The 19,642-nt window shown below is 32.6% G+C and overlaps 1 protein-coding gene across 2 annotated transcripts in view; it reads left to right on the top strand.

Moving 5' to 3' along the window:
- Positions 1-4,358: 4,358 nt before the first annotated feature.
- LOC123536693 (alpha-1,6-mannosyl-glycoprotein 4-beta-N-acetylglucosaminyltransferase-like) overlaps positions 4,359-19,642 on the top strand; it is a 37,460-nt gene continuing 22,176 nt past the window's right edge. The window contains exon 1 of one of the 2 annotated variants that reach the window (XM_045320054.2): positions 4,359-4,649. The gene's annotated coding sequence lies outside the window, so the exon portion shown is untranslated. The remainder of the gene's footprint in view (positions 4,650-19,642) is intronic. The other variant, XM_045320053.2, reaches the window with a different exon arrangement.

Below are 19,642 nucleotides of genomic sequence, written 5' to 3'. Positions count from 1 at the left end.
TATATAGAATTTTATGTAAAATAGACTGTATTTTGACAGGCGTCACTGTTCATAGTCTGGATTTTCATGCTTTTTCAGTGACAATTTAAGGTTAAAAGGTAGGACTGGAGCAGGTCCTTAAAGCTTTCAAGATCAGATTGCATAACAACACATGGAGGAAGGCTGTTTCATCAAAAAATCAAAATAATTGGCACAGAGTTATGGACCTGTCTGTATGGTAGGCATACATAGGGCGAGCCACTATCATCGGGCGCTCATATATATATTCTGTACCGATAACATTGTAACAATTTATACAGTTCTTACAGTGTGTGACTATCACACACAAAATAGAAAAAGTGGAAACTCCACAGGTCGCTCAACACGACAAAAACGAAAATGTTGCAGGCTCGGTTAAATTGAGCATGTTCATGGACGGTAGTGGAAATGCATGCTACCGTCCACGCCCTCCTAGCCCCGGGTTGAGCAGAACTCAACATTTACACAAGCTACAAGTACAAAAATAATTTAGACATCCGCAGATGTGTTCATACGGTGGTAAACCACGGTTTCTATTTTCCCTTTGATCCCAATCACAGCATAAAATCTGATTCTTTATGTTGTAGGCTACTGTCCATGATTTGTTCACGTATTTTTTGTCTTTACTTTTTAATTGTCTCTGACATGTCACTTTTATTTTAACCTATTTATATGTGACCATTTCATCAGTTCCTCTCGTAACATTTGACGTCAAACTTATCAGGACCTAACAAATAGTTACTTAAGAAATAATATATCTCATCCAGTGATTTGTAGTTGAATAAATCATTGTTTGGAGTTCAGATGCGAAGGAATTATATCACGAGGGCGCAGCCCGAGTGATATAATAATACGCATCAGAACGACAAACAATGATTTATTCAAGAGCAAATCACTAAATGAGATACATGTATATTATTTCGATTCTAACACGTTACCAAGGATTTTTAAGTACATCATTGACGACATTCATTAAATATTTGCCCGTTTTCAATCGGTTTCTTTTCCAGCGCGCCGCTATGCCGTTTGACGCCATGACGTAATAATTATGACGTCAGAACAGTGATTTGTTGTATAATAATTCACTGATTTCTGCCTTCTTTGTTTAATAGGAAAATGAATCGGATCGTGTTAGAATTAATGTTAACTTAAAATTCCCTCTCTAAATTCCAGTTTGCACTGTTCTGCCCATTCGGTTGTTTTCTCGTTTAGGACAAAGCCATTACTTTAAGTGGACACCATACGCCACTTTTCATGGAATTGCACTCTGTATATCATTGAAGATTCCATGTGGACCTATGAATACATCTGCGGGCGTCAGTAAATTATATTCTTATAACAATGCAATCTGACTAAAGTACATCTCCTATTACGCTACGCATAGGATCTGACAACGAGCTATTGATGGCCTCGTTCTGACAACCCTTCCGCTAGCCAATTAAAAGTTAACTTACAACATTCTGCAAGCTTTAAAAAGCCTTGGTATTTGATATTAACTATTTTTATGTAGAAAAATGTCAGATAGCCGGTTAGCTCTGTCGGTAGCGCTCTTGCTCTGTAAGCGAGAGGTCCCGGGTTCGAGCCCTGGTTTAACTGCAAATTTTTCTTACTCTTTGACTTTCGAACAAGTTGTCTGATTGGTTCAAGCAAAAATAGATTTGCAAAAATAAAAATAGCAATCTTGGAAATCCAAAATATACAGAAGATGAATGTGAATGGGTCGTTCTCAGATCTTCGTTTAGAAGATCAAGTACTTTAGTCAGATTGATAACAATGTACATCTCTAAATTCAACTCAATCCGGACATAGGGGCGTGGACGGTTGCTTGCATTTCCACTACTCAATCAAATCGAGCCTGCAACATTTTCGTTTATGTCGTGTTGGGCGACTGTGGTTTTCCACTTTCTCTATTTAAGTAAAATGAGGTTGCCAAGACAACATTTCGGAAAGTCGTGGGGGAGGGGAATCATACCACATTCCTACAGCTCTAATTCAAAAGTAACCCCTTCACACTTCTAGACTCTGTCATAGCTGCTTTTTAAGCAACCCAAGTGAGTGCATGCCCTCTAGTAGTTAATTACGAACGTGTAAACATTTATGCTTGTCAGCTCTATCAATACCATTCAAAACTTTAAATGACTGGGCCATATTTGCTTTTTCTCTTCTATACTCTACGGTTGGTAATTCTAAAACTTTATCTTTCATTAAATTCTTACTAACTTAGACTGATGGCGTACCATTCTTGTTGTTTTTCGAACGCTGAAATTTTCAATTACTATCTTATTCTTCTTTATAGTGTGAGCTTCCAGATGTTTGTTCCATATTTTAAACTGTGTCTTCATAGGCAAGAAAGACTTCTCTGTTCATGTCTTGCATATAAGTCGCAGATTTCTACTCGCCATCTTATATTTTTCTGTACGTGTTCACTAAATATGCTGTTTTCTGATTGTTACAGATACCAAAGTCTTTTTGACTTTCTATTGACATATTTTTCTGAAATTTAATTCTGATAGTTTATGCTATATTTTTTTTCCAGATTTTCACATTTTCCAAAGTGCAAAAGTTTACATTTTTGGAGTGGAAAGTCAGTTGCCAGGTATTTGCCTGTTCACACTAATGTAAATATTTTCATACTGGAGAATTTCTTCTTCTGGATGTCTGAATTGCATTTTAACTTTGAATCATCTGCAAACAGTTTCAGGGTGTAATTCAATACGTCTGGTAGATCATTTTAGAATCTTAGATTAAGAACAGTACATGACCAATAAGTAAATGACACTGTCCTCAACTTACTCGAATGAAACTGTTTCAGCAGGAAAAAGTCTAAAAAGCCGGTTTCTATCTCATGGAAGGGCAAACAAAGATGCCTGTTTACAAGTAAATAGACGGGAAAGTAATAAACATGCAGTGTATATGACTGTTACTGTTTATTTTTTGCAAGATGTATGCATGTTAATTTAAAAGTGATTGTTTAAATACCTATATTTGTTAATATGGGTGTAGGAAATAATATTTAACCATATAAGCTATCAAAATAAGCAAAAGAAAAATATTTATTAAAATATTTTATCTAGAAATGAGTTATATTTTGTAAAACATTCTAGATCCTAACATTATATCTAACTAAACTGACTAAGTCAGAAAAACGCAAGGAGACCCATGACTTTTTAATTTCGTTCTACTGTGAATACGATGTAGTCACTTACTCACTTATACAGTAAGAAAAAAAAAACGTTGTCCAGTGAAAAATGATAAAAATGTGCAATGTTTGTTAATTTAATAAATTATAACATACCTTTTCTCTTACATAAAAATGTATTTCATGTTAATTTTGGAAGTTTTATAATTATAAGTATCAATTATGTAATATTATATGTACAAAAGTAAAACATGAACTTATGAAAAATCGTCAATAAATTCAATTTTTCATGAAATTTAAGTAATATTTTGTTCAGTTCTTGGTTCTCAAATTTGATACCAATTTCAAATGAGTCATTCATTTATCATGTCTATACCTTAGATACGGATATGGTGAAGAACCCAAAATGATCGTTGAAATTGATAGAAAAACAATGCAGTATATATATTTGTAAATGTTTCAAAAGATTCTGTCATTAGAGGAATATCGAAGGAAATGTCCTTAAATACCCAAAAGGAATAACATCAGACACCCCCACCCCGGGCACAAAATATAGGGAGCTCATAATATACAGACGGACGTCAGATTAGAAACACTCACACACTTATATCTGACTTAAATCTTCTAATCTGGAACAGTAAGTTTGTTATAGAAATAAATTTTTGATTAAGATACAAAACATTGTTGATAAGCATCATAATCACTGTTCAGACATTTTTAGCAATAGGCTGCTAACAAAACAAATTACACGAACCTTAACCTTAGCACAAATAACATGCTTAGGCTTTTAATTTGAACAACAAAACGACCTTTCTCAGAGGATATTATATAACATACTTTGCCTTAACCATTGGAATAATTTCATTTGGATATCACCCTTTAAATAACAGGGTTAACAATTGTAATAGTGTTTGGTCAGAGGTAATAAGGACAGAATTACTCCTTTGCAGAATTGTCTTAACAACCCCAGCTTGTGAAATTACACTTACGTATAATGAAACTGAGAAACAATAAAAATCGAAACATATCTATGAGAACATTGCCTACAAGTGCATTTCTTTCTATTGACATAATATCATAGGGCATAGATGAAATCGGCTTGATTGCGTTTTTATTGTTAGTCATCGATCGAACATCAGAAGGCGATTTGTCCAATATCTCAAGAAAGCAGACACGGTATATTTTCTGCTGCAGTTGTATTTTGGATCATGTAACTGGTTAGCCAATACTATTTCAGCAAAATAATAGGTAAATACAGTTTGTAATCATAGTTTATAAGACTAATAGATAATTAATTATGTACACGATGTTGTCATTTGTGCAGTCAATCACAATCTTCCTGATAAATATTGATTCGAAGAAATAAATTACTGTGATATATACGTTGCCAAGGAAACGGAAATATTGTTTTATTTGACAACAGTTTGAAGTGGTGTTACGGATCAAGAGGCGGATTAAAGTTTTCTGCATGCGACGAAAACTGATGTCTCAGGTATTTACTTACATATAGTGTGTACAAAAGTTTTTTTGTTTTTGTTTTTAAACAATAGGGATGTTTTATGCCTCGCATAATTATGATGGTTTCTTATGAAGATATCAACGAAAATGTTGGGTTTTTTTTTAATTATTGCGTATTTTCATTACAGTAGTATATAAAGAATGAAACAAAGTACATATAAAACGAGTAAGTTAATTGATTTACGAACATCTGTTCCGGACAAAATCATATCTGCTCATATCATAGGTCACAGACAATCCCACCCCCACCAACCCTACTCCCCTCTCCATTTATTTTACCAAATATTCCAGATATCAACTAAACGGTCAGTTGATAGAAAATAAAAGATTTAATTCATGGTATATTTACAGTTTTCACTGTTAATTGATATTTTGGCATTCTATACATTTAATAAATATCATAGTGCTGGATTTAGATTTTTTGTGTGTATTTTCATTTTGTGCCCAATCCATAATGAAAAGCCGACAGAACTCGTTCAGTTTAGAATAATTGCTAAATACACATGTTAAGCCTAACAATTTACTGCCCTTACAAACACTTCAGGGGAATTCTTTTTAAGTAAAATTTATAGAAGTCAGGACGGTTACCGTTTTCACCTTCACTTTTCTTAATGTTCCATAAGGCTTTAAATCTATGTTAAAAAGATGAAACAGCTGTTGAAATATATGTTAAGGATAATTACATTATTAGGAAAGCTCTTCTTTTAATGCTGCACGTGAAATTTACAGTTAGCGCGATAAAGAGAGGAAATCAAACAAGAAATATCATTAAAAATGATGATCGGTGAATTGTAATAAGGAAAGAAGTTTATGAATTTTTCATCTAACATTCATCTTTCATCTAACATTTTTCAAATTGCAAAACTAAACAACGCACTTTAACAATTTAAATGGTTCTCTTTTAATTTTTCGCAAAGGTTTCGTAGGGTTGCAATTTTGTTTCGTTTATCCTTAGACGAATAATTACAGCAGTAGTTTGATGAAGATTCATGAAGCGGTTCATGAGAAGAGGTCATTAAACGTGTTTATATTTTTAGCTAAATTGGTCCCTATCCCCATTTGTAACAAAATAGCAGGAGACCTTACGATATTGTTACACATCGAGTTTGATAAAAATCCATTACATTTTAGTGGTTAATGCGAAGAAAGGCATATCTACTTTTAGCTATAGTGGTCCCTAATAGGCCCAAGTTCCATATAAATAAATTTGGAAGAGGACCGTATAATGATGCTCCAGACCAAGTATGACAAAGATCCACCAAGCTGTTCATGAGACGCTGTAAAAAGGGCATTTCTAGTTTTAGCTCTAGCACCCCCTAAAAGGTGGTTAAATATCCCAGCTGAACAAAGTTGGCTGCGGGCCTAATAAAGTGCTACAAATCAAGTTTGATTAGAATACATGAGAAAAAAAATCAATTAAAGGATTTTTTTATTTATTATTTTAGTTATTTCTAAAATAGGCCAACTGACCCCGCTTAACAAATGCATATTCGCTATTCATGAATCTTTGGGACAATGACGTCACTCCTATAAAAAATTCAATATTCGTTTCATAAGCAAATTTTGGGAACCGAGTCATATCACATAGATAAACTGTATGCAGCGTACCTTCATTTCAGAGTAATGAGATTCACCCATTATATAGCATATATATAAAAAAACAGATTTCAACTGAGTTCAATATTTGATACCATACTAAAGAAAAATATTTTTATATAATAAATCAGTTAAATGATTTATAACAAATATATCAAAGCAAACAAGTACTCATTTTAATATGTAATCTGAATAAGTCACAAAAGCAAGAAACCCTTTTCATAACAGACGACAATTGTAAAAAAGGAAAATTTTTTAAAAGACTTCTCTACATAAAAGACTCTTATCACACCCCTTTTTCATGTGATACGCAGACCGTATCAGCTCTTTCTTTAATTTGATATATGTTTTGGTATTTGAACAGGTTTTATCATATTTTTTAAACTTACTTTTCATTTTGAGATATATCAATATTCTTGCTAAATGTCTGAGCCAAAGTTACTTTAAAAAATGTGAACAGTGTCGTTTAGGATAAACGCTTTTTTCTACATTTCACTCAGCGTAGCACAATCAACAGAGTGAAGAAATTGACACTCTGTCCAAACAGGCGGTGTTGCATAAAATCTTCCATTTGATAAATTATCTATAGGAGAGATCGTGTTTGTATACAAATTCTATTTTTAGAACTGATAAGACAGTGATCGGGGGGGCAGAACCCGACCGTCCATTTTTTTTTGTAAACAGTAAATTTTTTTTTGGGTCTAAACTTTTTTTAAAAACACAAATTACAAAAATTTTTTTGTCAAAGGAAGGTTTAAAAAACAAGAATTTATTGTTACTTTTAATTTTTATTTCAAATAAAATGGTTTAATATAAAACGAAAATTTACCGTTTTTTCTAAAGGTGTGAAAATCATACGCCGTTTTAAAATTTATATTCTTTTAAAAGGGGCTTTTTGGGAAAAAGATTTTGGATACAAAAATTAAGTTGTTAGTTTTAAATCTCTTTGAATTTTTTAAAACCATAATGAGAAAAAAAGTTTTTAAAATTAAAAATTCTGATTAAATACGCAAACGGTTTAAAATCATTTTTTTTTCCCAAACCACAAAAAACAATGTTAACGCGGGCACGGGATCTCTCCTTATGCTTATCAATAGTTTGATTTGCAAACGAGCCCGGGGCATGGTAACGAAAACGAATTTGAGGGCGTCCCCAAAAAAACATATAAAAGGAACAATTACAGAAAGAAATTTAAAAGAAATCATAATTTTGTGTTCATACCAAAAATATGACTCCCATATTTATAAAAAGGGTTTGTACACCCTTTTAAAGAGTGACAAAGGGATACTTTTAAAATGTAAAAGAGAAAAAATTTTACACGTCGTTTCTTTTAGTGAAATTTTTTTTCGTTAGATCCCCCATTTACTCGTATCAGTATTTAAAATTAATTTTGATTACTCTGAAGAAGACAGTTATGAATAACAATGGTATGTAATAAAATCTTCCACGTGATATTTTTTTGTTACCTGAAAAAGTACAAGTTTTTTTTTTTGAATACAGAAAGAGAACTAAAACCATGTAAATTGAACAGGTCATTTAAAACAAATGACGAAAAATACTACAATGATAAAAAAAATATCAAATATTTTTCGCAAGGTAAAAAAATAAAAATTCCCCGTATAAAATTTTATATACTGTCTTACCCTACTTTGTAATATCAAAGGTTGGGCCCCTTAACAACTGGCCAAAAATTTTGTGGACACATTTCCCCCCAAAAAAATTTTTTCATGGTTTCCCCTTCAGAACCCTAAAAAAAATGAAAGTATAAAACGTTACAAAAAAAAAAAAATAAAAAAGCCCCACAAGCAAAATGGTAAATCATATTGATGTTTGTTTAAAGTTTTTGCAAAACCCGGCGGTAATATGTTAGTTTATTTAAAATGGAAAAAGAAAAACCCTTTTTTAAAAAAATCAAAAAAGATTTAGATGTAAAAAAACCCCTGTTCATGCAAATACATATACTTTTAAGCAGTTTGAGACAAAATTAAAGTCTGAAAAAAGTTGACCGTTTTAAAATTTTTGTTTTTTTTTGTTATTTTTTAAAAAAAATTTTATTTGCAATTTGTATCACTTCTTTTAAATTGTTGTTTTTTTGACCGACGAAGAAAAAATAATTTTTTATTTTCCAAAGTTTAAAAATTTATGTAGGGGAATGATAATTAAACAAATTTATTGTTTTAATGCTGAGTGAAATTCTCATTTTGATAATGGAAAAGCCCGCGGCAAAACGGTAACAATCGGCAGAAATGGGAAAATTCACCCATGGGAGATTATAAAGAATAGCTTGAAATACATATGGTGAATTATTTAAAAAATTTTTTAAAACAGAAAAAAGGCCCCTTTTAAAAGTAACGGCCCCGCATTTTTTTCGATTTTAAAGATACAAACGGCATGCACCTGCATTTTACATACGCTATATTTATAAAGCAAAAAAAAAGATTTTTAAAGAAAAATTTTTTCAGTTTTTTTTGAAGAACATATTTTACAGACCACATATTTTACATCATAATTTTTTTAATCTAATTTTGGAACTTTAAAAAAAAAGGACGAAAGATGGGGGGGGTTACTGTAAATCGTTTAGGGGGGCAACTCTGCCGGGTATTCGGCAGCTATTTCCACAAAAGCCCTTTAAGGTTTAAAATTTTATAAACCCCTTTAAAGGGAAAAAAATATTATATCGGAAACCTGTGGAATTTTTCATCCCCCCAAAAAAAAGTACATTTTAAACTGTTAAATTTATACATTTACCCCCAAAATTTAAAAGGAAGTAAGATGAAATTTACCCGGGCCCGCGGCCGGAAAAGGAAATTAATCCTTTAAGTAGGAGGGAGGAGGAAAAGTTCCCCCGGGAGCTTGCCCCTAGAGCAACATGCTGTTGTTTCAAATTTAGAAAGAGTGTGTTTTTATGTATTCAGAGTAAAAGGGGTATGAAACTTAAATTGATAAATGAAAAGATTTTAATTTTAACAAACGCCATTTCTATACAATTTCAATTTAATGGGGGTTGACATTGAATTTAACAAGCCCTAAAATATAATGAGAAAAAAAAAACTCCCAAAAAATTTTTAAAAAAAATAACCGGCTGTTATACACATTTTTAAACAATTATTAAAAAATTCAAAACAATGCCACAAGTCTCCAAATCAGTGTTTAAGATTTGTTTTAATTTCAATGTTCACTTTTTTGGGAATGCTAACGGGGGTTATTCCAAAGTTTTGGCCAATAGTTAGTAACCAATAAAATAGCAGAGAAGGGTTTTTGTGAGCACAATTGACAAAATTTTTTGTAGGGAAACACACAAAAAAAAGAAAAAAAGAAGTGTACTTGTTTGAGCAGTTGCTTTTTTTTTTGATTTTGCGTAGTGATTATGACGGTTTTCCCAAATACTTATCATCGAAATATGTTCAGGGACCAGGGAACTTCAACTTGGTAGGACTACCCTCCACTCGTAAAGCTGTTTAACTTCCCCATAGTTATGTCCCAATTGGCGTTTTTAAAAAACCAAAAATTTTGGGGGAAAGGTAACTTTTTTTGATTTCAAAGGCATTTTCGTAAAATACGGCAAGAGTGCCCGTAACATATAAAAAAAAAAAAAGTTAGAATTCATTGAATATTTGGGTTTAAATTCAAATACAATGGAGAGGGGTTTTTTTTCAAGGGTTTCCCAAATATATGAAAGGAATTGATAACCGTTTGTTTCCCTATACAGTGTAAAGCCCACATAAGAGAACATTTTTTTCCGGGAAATTTTTTTACTAGTCCCAGACAATTCAAAATGATATAAGAATATTCAAAATGGGGTGGGTGATTGATCGTAAATACTCTCAAAGAAATAGCCGAAAAGGAGAAAAATTTTAAAAATTTGTTCTGCCGTGGGTATGTTTTACCCAAAGGGCCCCTCGGCGCTTCATTGCATTTCAGAAAGTTTTTCATTGAAACAAATATAATAATTGCAGGGACAGTGTCTTATTAACCTTACCCCCAAATTTGTATGTGAACGTCCATCTTTCAATATGGACAGTTCATTTATGTTTAAAAAAAGTGTTACTAAAAAGAAAAGACTGAATGGCGAACAGTAAAAACCCTGATGACTGCCAGAGTGCAGGTGATCTTGGGCTGCACTTGAAAAGGCGAATCACTTGCCCCAGAGGCTTGGTTTAAACTATTTTGTGGAGCATTTTTGATAAAAAATTTTTTTTGGATTTTTTCTTTTACCATAACATTTTGTTAGTTAATTCCGGAAAGAAAAAACACATCAAGTTTAAAGCTATGATTATGGGCAATTGCGTGAAACGAATTTTTTTTTTTGTGTAACATAATGTGGCTAATTTTGTTTGGGAATGCTTTTTTAAGATCCTGCTTTCCCGGTGACGGGATTGTATTTCTATATAATATTTTTAAACTGAAAACCTGTGCCTGAAGGGAAGTATATTGCTATGTTTTTTGGTGACGGCACTGAAACTATAGATCCATGTAAAAATGTGCATGATTAATCTAAAGCCTATTTTTAAAAAGATAATCTTAAACCACACAATCCTAATAACGAAAAAAATTTACAATAGATGCCCGAACTGGTTCTTCCCAGGAAGACGGCTTTGCTGGTAGTGCTATTCACGGAAAGTTGCAAAAGAGGAGTAGGTAAGTTAGCCCAAAAGCCTGTTCCCGAAGGTTTCTCTTTGTTTCGCTCATCCCCCCTGGTTAGATCGCTCCCTGTCTGGGATGTGTGATGAATTTGGGGACTGAGTGACTGCATTTGCATACGAAAGCGGTTTGAACGGTTTTTCATATAAGGGGGTATATAAAAATTTGGGAAAAAGGGAAAAGATAATTACGTTTTTTCATTTTTCTACAGGAGTCATTTAATCACGAAACGAATGTGTAATCTGAAGACAGTATATATTCTTACAGAAGTGATTAAATCACGAATCAAATGCTTGTGTATGGCGTACCGTTAGGGTCGAAAATGCCGATTTAGCTTTAAGACAATTTGATTTAGTACGACCCAGGGTCGGACATATTCCAGTTAGTATGACCCTGGTTGAGAATTAGCTTAAAGCTATTTCATTTAGTACGACCCTGGGTCAGACAATTTCAATTTGTATGATACTAAATCAAATAAGTACGACCCTGAATTAAGACAAATCTATTTAGCTTTAAGACAATTCGAATTAGTACGACCCTGGGTCGGACATATTCCAATTAGTATGACCCTGGGTCAGACATATTCCAATTAGCTTTAAGCTAATTCCGAAATAGTATGACCCTGAATTAAGATAAATCTATTTAGCTTTAAGACAATTCGAATTAGTACGACCCTGGGTCGGACATATTCCAATAAGTATGACCCTGAGTCAGACATATTCCAATTAGCTTTAAGATAATTCGGAATTAGTATGACCCTGAATTAAGATAAATCTATTTAGCTTTAAGACAATTCGAATTAGTACGACCCTGGGTCGGACATATTCCAATTAGTATGACCCTGGGTCGGACATATTCCAATTAGCTTTAAGACAATTCGGAATTAGTATGACCCTCAATTACAGCAGCCATTTTTAGTACGACCCTGGGTCGGACATATTCCAATTAGTATGACCCTGGGTCGACATATTTACAAATAGTATGACCCTGGGTCGACATATTCCAATCAGCTTTAAGACAATTCCGAATTAGTAATGACCCTCAATTACAGCAGCCATCTTTAGTACGACCCAGGGTCGGACATATTCCAATTAGTATGACCCTGGGTCGGACATATTCTAAAAAAGCTTTAAGACAATTCCGATTTAGTATGACCCTCAATTACAGCCGCCATCTTTAGTACGACCCAGGGTCGGACATATTCCAATTAGTATGACCCTGGGTCGTACTAAATTGAATTAACTTAAAGACATATTATTTAGCTTTAAGACAATTGAATTAGTATGACCCTCGGACAAAATACCAGAATGCACCAAATTCACTGACCAATTAAATCAGGTGTTACATTTTCCTGTACATAATCGTCTATATCCAGAGGCCACCATAGGTCAGTTGAAATAAAATTTTGAAATCTTGAAAACAGTTATCATAAAATGTTGCTTTCAAGTTTCCTTGATCGTGTGAGGGATATAGTAAATGGTGTATTTGATACGAGTACGCAAAACGGTGTAAATGATCAATCGATTAAATATTCGCTTATGAGGCTTAATTAGTTGCTTTTAAACATTAATGCGCATATGTACCAGGTTCCAAGCTTATCAGATGGCCAGTGCTAACCTGGGAATCCAGTCTGACAATTTCTATCTTTTTTCTACCTGCAAATTGACAGCCTGGGGAAACCTGTTTTCCGACCGCAGCGCCACCTATATTACACCCGATATATGCGGGTGTTTGATAAAGAACGATAACTTCTGAAAGCAATAATCCATGGCTAAAAATAGAAACGGAATACTCACGGAAAAGACAGATCGGAATCGTGTTCTACCGAAGGTTTCCGAACATTTCCGGGCCATAGACAAATACAAGTTTGTACTTCCCATAGCTTTTCCAGCAAGTTGTAATAACTTTTAAATGTCAGTAAACTTAAGTTTGCGTCATATATAGCCATCAAGATGTTATATAAATGCAGACCTAGTGATCTACGGAAATTGACGAATTGACTGGATAATATTCCAAAATTCGGCAGCATTGCCTCGTTTTCGTTTCAAACAAGCGCACATGTTAATTAGGCTAATTATAGAAAATCGATAGTCAGTAGTGACATGGAAACTCCTTCAGATTTCCCCAGGAGTTGATAATATCAGAAACTCGATGAATGCCAATTAACACTAATTAGCGTAAATTAAGTCGGATCTTTAATGCATAGATATTATGTAGTATTTCTTCTGACAAAGCACAAATATTATCAACGGCTTCCCAGGCTAGGCCAGTGCCATAAATACACATTATCTGATTCTTAATGGGACATCATGCTGACGAGACAACAAGCCTGAAATTGATTTCCAGCTGCAGACACTTGTCCTAGGCAAAATAACGTATCTGTTGAGAATGCATATATAGCCATATACCTGAATCACCGCAACAATCACTTAAGATTATTATTATTGGTTGCAAAAAAGGAAAAATGTTACATAAGCAAATCAAATAAATGGCACGAAATACAAATACAATAAAGATATAAATAAAAATAACATAACGTTTGTTATAATACACTGAAAAGAAAAGAAAAAATGCATTATTTACTTCTTTAATATCTTTTGAACAAATTGTCCTAGAAAAATAGTGGTAATACTCACCTTTCATTCTTTTTGAAATTTAATGAAGAAAAAAAACTTCATTTCATCATTTTTGTCAATTTAAAATCTGGTTTTATATTTGTTATTCATTGATACAACATAATATGTTGATGTGCTTATAGAGAAATTGTTGTAAAACAACACACATTGCAATAACAATATTCTTATACAGTATGCTAGTAAACTACTTGGTATCCAAAAACAAAATTTATTATCAATACAAAAGTTTCGAAAATTTTAACTGATCTGGATTTTAATGAAACATATCAAAAGCAACGCAAGACATAAATAGGAGGTGTCAAGCAAACATTTCATTTGATATTCCAGAGTTTCCATTGAATATCGAGGCCAGATTTGTCAAATTCGGAACTGGATAAACAGAAAGTTACATTGAACCACATACTTTTGCTAAACATTTCAGTTATACAATGTATTTACAAAGTATAACGTAATAGTGCTAGATATGTTTCATGATTCAGTTAACAATATTTCAGTGGTAAATAACTTTCTTGATTGAATGAATTACCACAAGAAAAAACTGATGATTTCATATATGCAAAATTAACGGAAATAGAAATCATCAATTTGAATTTATCTATATTATTTTTATCATAGGTTATAATTTTTGTGGTGAAGATTTTGTCATTTGTAATAGACCTTTATCACGGACACGGACATGGAAATGTAAATGTAAACGTACTCTGTACTTCAGTCAAATTTGGGGGGTTTTCTCAAACATGTTTTAGGAATCATGGTAAATTGTTGTACTTAGTGTGTATTGAGAATATGTATAATCATAATTATAGCGCATTTTCTTTTAAATTGTGTAGAGGTTTAACCCTGCAAAGCTGCATGCTGTATATGCTTACAGAAAAACACAGATCTTTGACGTATTTGTAATTGTTTGGGAAAGGGTGGGTGTTCTTAAATAATTAAAAGATACACAAGGAATTGAAAAAAGAAAGGAATATGAATAGAAATTACAAAAATAACTGATGGTTAGTGTAGGAGTGTATCTAGGGAGGTTAAAGGGTCTGGGTGTGTTTGGGAGAATACTAAAATATAAGAAGAACATAAAACATTTATTTGTTGTCTCATCTTTTGGTGGTCAGGGTGTAAGAGTCTGTGGATTTGAGGTAAAAGGATATTTAGAAACAATATCAGCCATAACACGGCCTGTAAACCCCGGATCTACATACTTTTGATGGCTAGCAAGGTAATGGAGGAAATTGCTAATAAGTGATACTTCCGAGGAGGCTCTTAGTAGTAAAAAAGACTACTTTCTGTAACAATTTGGAACCTTATTTCAATTAAACGTGCAATATAGTTCTAATCATAAATGACTGTAATTTACATTTATGAAGATTGATTTTCAGAGGTTTACTGTTTAACGTTAGCGCTTTTGAGAGTAGCGATTTAGGTCCTGTTCAAAACGAAAGTTAAGTTTTGCAATATATTCCGTTCCGGTTTGTACAACATTAGTATTTCATAGAAATGGTACCTATTTATTTGAAAAGCTTACATTTTTACAAAATAAATAATGTGGTTCACTGTTTGTTCTTACTTGTCTTTTTACACTTTTGAGATAAAGCCATTGCCGCTTGTACATGCATAAAGAGTTGGAGCATAATTTATGAGATATTTACCCTTTAACAAGATCAGTCCTGAAGAAATGATTCTTTTTTATTATAGTGACTGTAGTAAAAAGGCATTGAGGAGGTTCACCTAAACATTTAACCAATGCTATTACAAAATATGAGGTTTAATGATTATAAAAAAATTTAGAAGGTGGCCAACTTTGACCCGAGAGCAAAGAGCAACACCGACACCGACGTCGGCGTGAGTTCAATATAGACATCCTTATTCGTTTAAAGGGAATTCCTATAGTTTTTTATGCGCATTTTTCTGCGCAGCCGACACTTTCTATGGAAAACTGAACTGAAGTCAACATTTGTTGAAACATGTTACAGACAATCTTAAATATGAGGAATTTTGAATGAAATAACATTTTTGATAAGTTATATCAGTAATCAAATGTTGATATTGGTTTATGTTGTATTGACAAGTATCATGCCTGACAGGTATCTTGCCATTTTTGTGGTTGTGTTTTCACATCGCATTTTAGTACAAAGACGGTGTTGTTCATATAATGTAAGATAAATGACTTAGTACTGATAAGACAATATCACCTTTCAGATTATTTAGTATTCAATTATAGAAAGAATTAAGATTTTTTAAAACTTTTTTTTAAACTTTTAGCAGACATACATGTAATCAATTTGGCCAGGTTCGCGCCATTTCCGTCCAAACAGGTGTTGTATTCTAGCGGTCTTAACATAAAATTTAGCCTGGTGACCCATACATTTTTAGCCATTTTTATGCTCACAATACAATTATCTATACACAAGAAGAAAAAGAAAAAAATCTATGAAAGAGTTTTTTCAAAATTAAAAAAAAGTATTCTTCACTATGGGTATTTTTCATTGAAAAAAGTTCACAAAAGTAAATATGAAACAATATTTTTTTTCATTTGTACCCATTATTGTAAGGATAGAGTATTACAAATATGACTATGATATCAAATAAGTATATAATAAAATCTGTAAAAAGAAAAAACCGTATTGTGCTGCCTAGATGTATATTTTGGTTGGTATTTATAAAAAAGCAGAAAATTATGAAAATGTTGAAAAATCGCTGGCAGTTTCAGCAACAGTGGGTGTGTTCAAAACAATTTTTCACAAAAACAAGCCTGGTGACCTATTGTTTTTATTTGTTCATTGTTTTCAGCACAAATTTTCCTATCATATATGTGAATTTAAAAAATTTCTATGAAAGGAAAAAAACTATAGGAATTCTCTTTAAATTGATTGAACTCAATTACTGTAAATAACAAAGAGATGTTCCGCAAAATTTTGATTATAGGTAGCTTCCATATATGGGGTAGATGCAGCTAATTTCAACTTGTTTGTTACTGAAAATAGAAACAAAGGTTTTCGGTCAATAATTGAAGTTTGGAATGATATATTGTCACCAAACTTGAGAAATAGCGTGGTTATTAAAAACCGCTTGTGATTGCATTACAGCTGCTTGGTTCAAAGTCCTGTATCTAATTTAATAGATAATGTTCTGCCATAAACTATACTTATTTGAGTGAAGAGAACTATCCATTGGCTATTTGAGTTGAGGTCAGAATTGTTTTACCCATACAAAGAAACGGCCACTGTCCAATGAATTTAGTTTAGAATGTATTTTCTGTCACTACGATGAAATTTGTTTTAATTGCGTTGTTTGCTTATAGACTGGCAAAATGATTCTTATAAATTTACAAAATTAAAAAAAGAAAGATATTTTATCAAATGGCAGACAGTAAAAAGAATTACAGGTATTAAACTGAACATGTTTTTTTCATTAGATGTATACGTAAATGTGTTCTCCTTGGAGACGATTTATTCGCAGCAGAGGATAACACTGCAAAGAATTATAAAGGTATGTTGTGCCTTGATAATTTGGCGAAAACATTTAAAATATCTTTAAAATAGAACAAATCCCTGTGGTTTCAATTTTTGTGTTTTGAGAAATTCCCCAGACTTTGACCATAGTACATAGTACGATTACATTGTCCGTGTCCGTTATAAAGGTCTAATATGACATTATGTAGATATTGCATTCCTGAGAGAGGGATATGAAAAATGTTCCGGATATAGCTCCCCGGTCTTGTTGCAACATGACCACGTAGTTGTCATTTATATGATTTAAGATATTGAGACTTTGAAAATAGAATAGTCCGTATCCACATTTTTTCAGTAATGTGTGAGACGATGGCTCTAGGATTAGAACTCAGCATTCGTATTAGACCTTTATAACGGACACGGACAATGTAATCGTACTACACTCATGTACTATGGTCAATATCTGGGGATTTTCTCAAAACACAAAAATTGTAACCACAGGATTTCGTTTTTTTAAGATATTAATATAATAAAGGTTTTCGCGTAATTATAATTATCAAGGCACACCATGTCTTTATAATTCTTGGCAGTGCTGTCCTCTGCTGCGAATAAATTTTCTCCTCTAGGAGAACACAGACGAACACTTTATATCTACATATACATAAGATGAAAAAAATACCATGTTCAGTTTTAATCAAACGTCACATACCTGTAATTTTATTTATTGTCTGCCATTTGATTAAATACCATTGTTTTACTTTTGAAATTTTTGAGAATTATTTTGACAGTCTATCGGCACCCAACCCGATTACAGTAAATTTCATCGTAGTGGCAGTAAATACATTTTGATCTAAATTCGTTGGATGGTAACTGTTTTTTTGTATAGGTAAAACAATTCTGACCTCAACTCAAATAGACCACTGCTAGGTCTTTTCACTCAAATAAGTATAGTTTATAGCAGAACATTATCTATTAATTTAGATACAGCGACTTTGATCCAAACATCTCTAATGCAATTGCAAGCTGGTGTTTTTTTAACTATGTTATTTCTCATGTTTGGTGATAATATGTCATTCTAAACTCTTGACCGAAAACCATTTTTCTATTTTCATTAACAAACAAGCAGCTACCCCATTTATATCCAAGCCTTTCTAAATTAGAAAGCTACCTATAAACAAAGTTTTGTCATAACATCTCGTTGTCATTTACTGTAATTTTAAGCTCAATCAATTTAAGCGAATAAGGATTTCTATTATATGTACTCACACCGACGTCTGTGCTCTTTGCTCTCGGGTCAAAGTTGGCCACCTTCTAAATTTTTCTAGTAACTGCCCCTATAATCATTAAACCTCATATTTTGTAATAGTGTTGGTTCAATGTTTAAGTCAACCTTCTCAGTGCCTTCTTACTACAATCACTATAATAAAAAAGCAACATTTCTTAAGGACTGATCTTGTTAAAGGATAAATTTCTCATATGCTCCAACTCTTTACGCCTGTACAACTGGTAATGGCTTCATCTCGTATCTCAAAAGTGCAAACAGGCAAGTAAGAACAAACAGTCAACCACATTATTTATTTTATAATAAAATAAGCTTCTCAAATAAATAGGTACTATTTCTGTGAAATACTAATGTTTTACCAACCGGAGCGGAATATATTGCAAAACTTAACTTTCGTTTGGAACAGGGTCTATATCATAACACTCTAGACTAGCTCCTAGACTATGATTTATCTTTTTTTACATTTTTATGATTAAATGCAGTGAACTGAGCCAGTCTATATTCTATGTCCAAAAATCATGATAATTTCAACATCATTCCTCTGTAAAAATCTCTAAAATAGATTGGCTTTTGTCTCTATGAAATTAAATTCATCAAAAAAGGAAAAATGTAGAAATATATTATTATCAGTCTGGTGGCTAGTCTAATAACTCTCGAAAGTGCTGACGTAAAACAGGTAATCTCTGATAATCGATCTTCATAAATGTCAGTTAATTTGAGATTAGAACTATATTGCACGTCTAACTGAAATAAGGTTCCAAATTGTTCAAGAAAGTAGTCTTTTTGTTTTGCTACTTAGAGCCTCCTCGGAAGTATCATTAGCCCTTTCCTCCACTTACTTTACTAGCGAACAATAGTATGTGGATCCAGTGTTTACAGGCCGTGTTATAGCTGATATTGTTTCTAAGTATCTATTTTCCTCCATCCCTCTGACTCTTACACCCAGACTACCAAATCATAAGACAACAAACAAATAAGTTTTATGTTGTTCTAATATTTAAGTATTGTCCCAAACACTCAGATCCTTAAACCACCCAATTACACTCCTACACCGACCGTCAGTTATCTTTGTAATTTCTATTCATATTCTTTTCTTTTTTAATTCCCTGTGTATCTTTTAGTTGTTTTAGAGCACCCCATCCTTTCCCAACAGTTACAAATACGTCAAAAATCACTGTTTTTGTAAGTATGTACAACATGCAACTTTACAGGATTAAACTTTACCTCTACACAATTTAAAAGACAATGCGCTGTAATTATAATTATACATTTCTCGATACACACTAAGTACAATAAGTTACCATGATTCCAATAATATGTTTGAGAAAACCCCTCAAATTCGACCGCTGTACAGAGTAAGTTT

The sequence above is a fragment of the Mercenaria mercenaria genome, chromosome 17 (genome assembly GCF_021730395.1).
Source record: "Mercenaria mercenaria strain notata chromosome 17, MADL_Memer_1, whole genome shotgun sequence".
NCBI classification, from domain to species: domain Eukaryota; kingdom Metazoa; phylum Mollusca; class Bivalvia; order Venerida; family Veneridae; genus Mercenaria; species Mercenaria mercenaria.
Note: the sequence above shows the minus strand (reverse complement) of the source record. Positions and strands in the feature narration are given on the sequence as shown.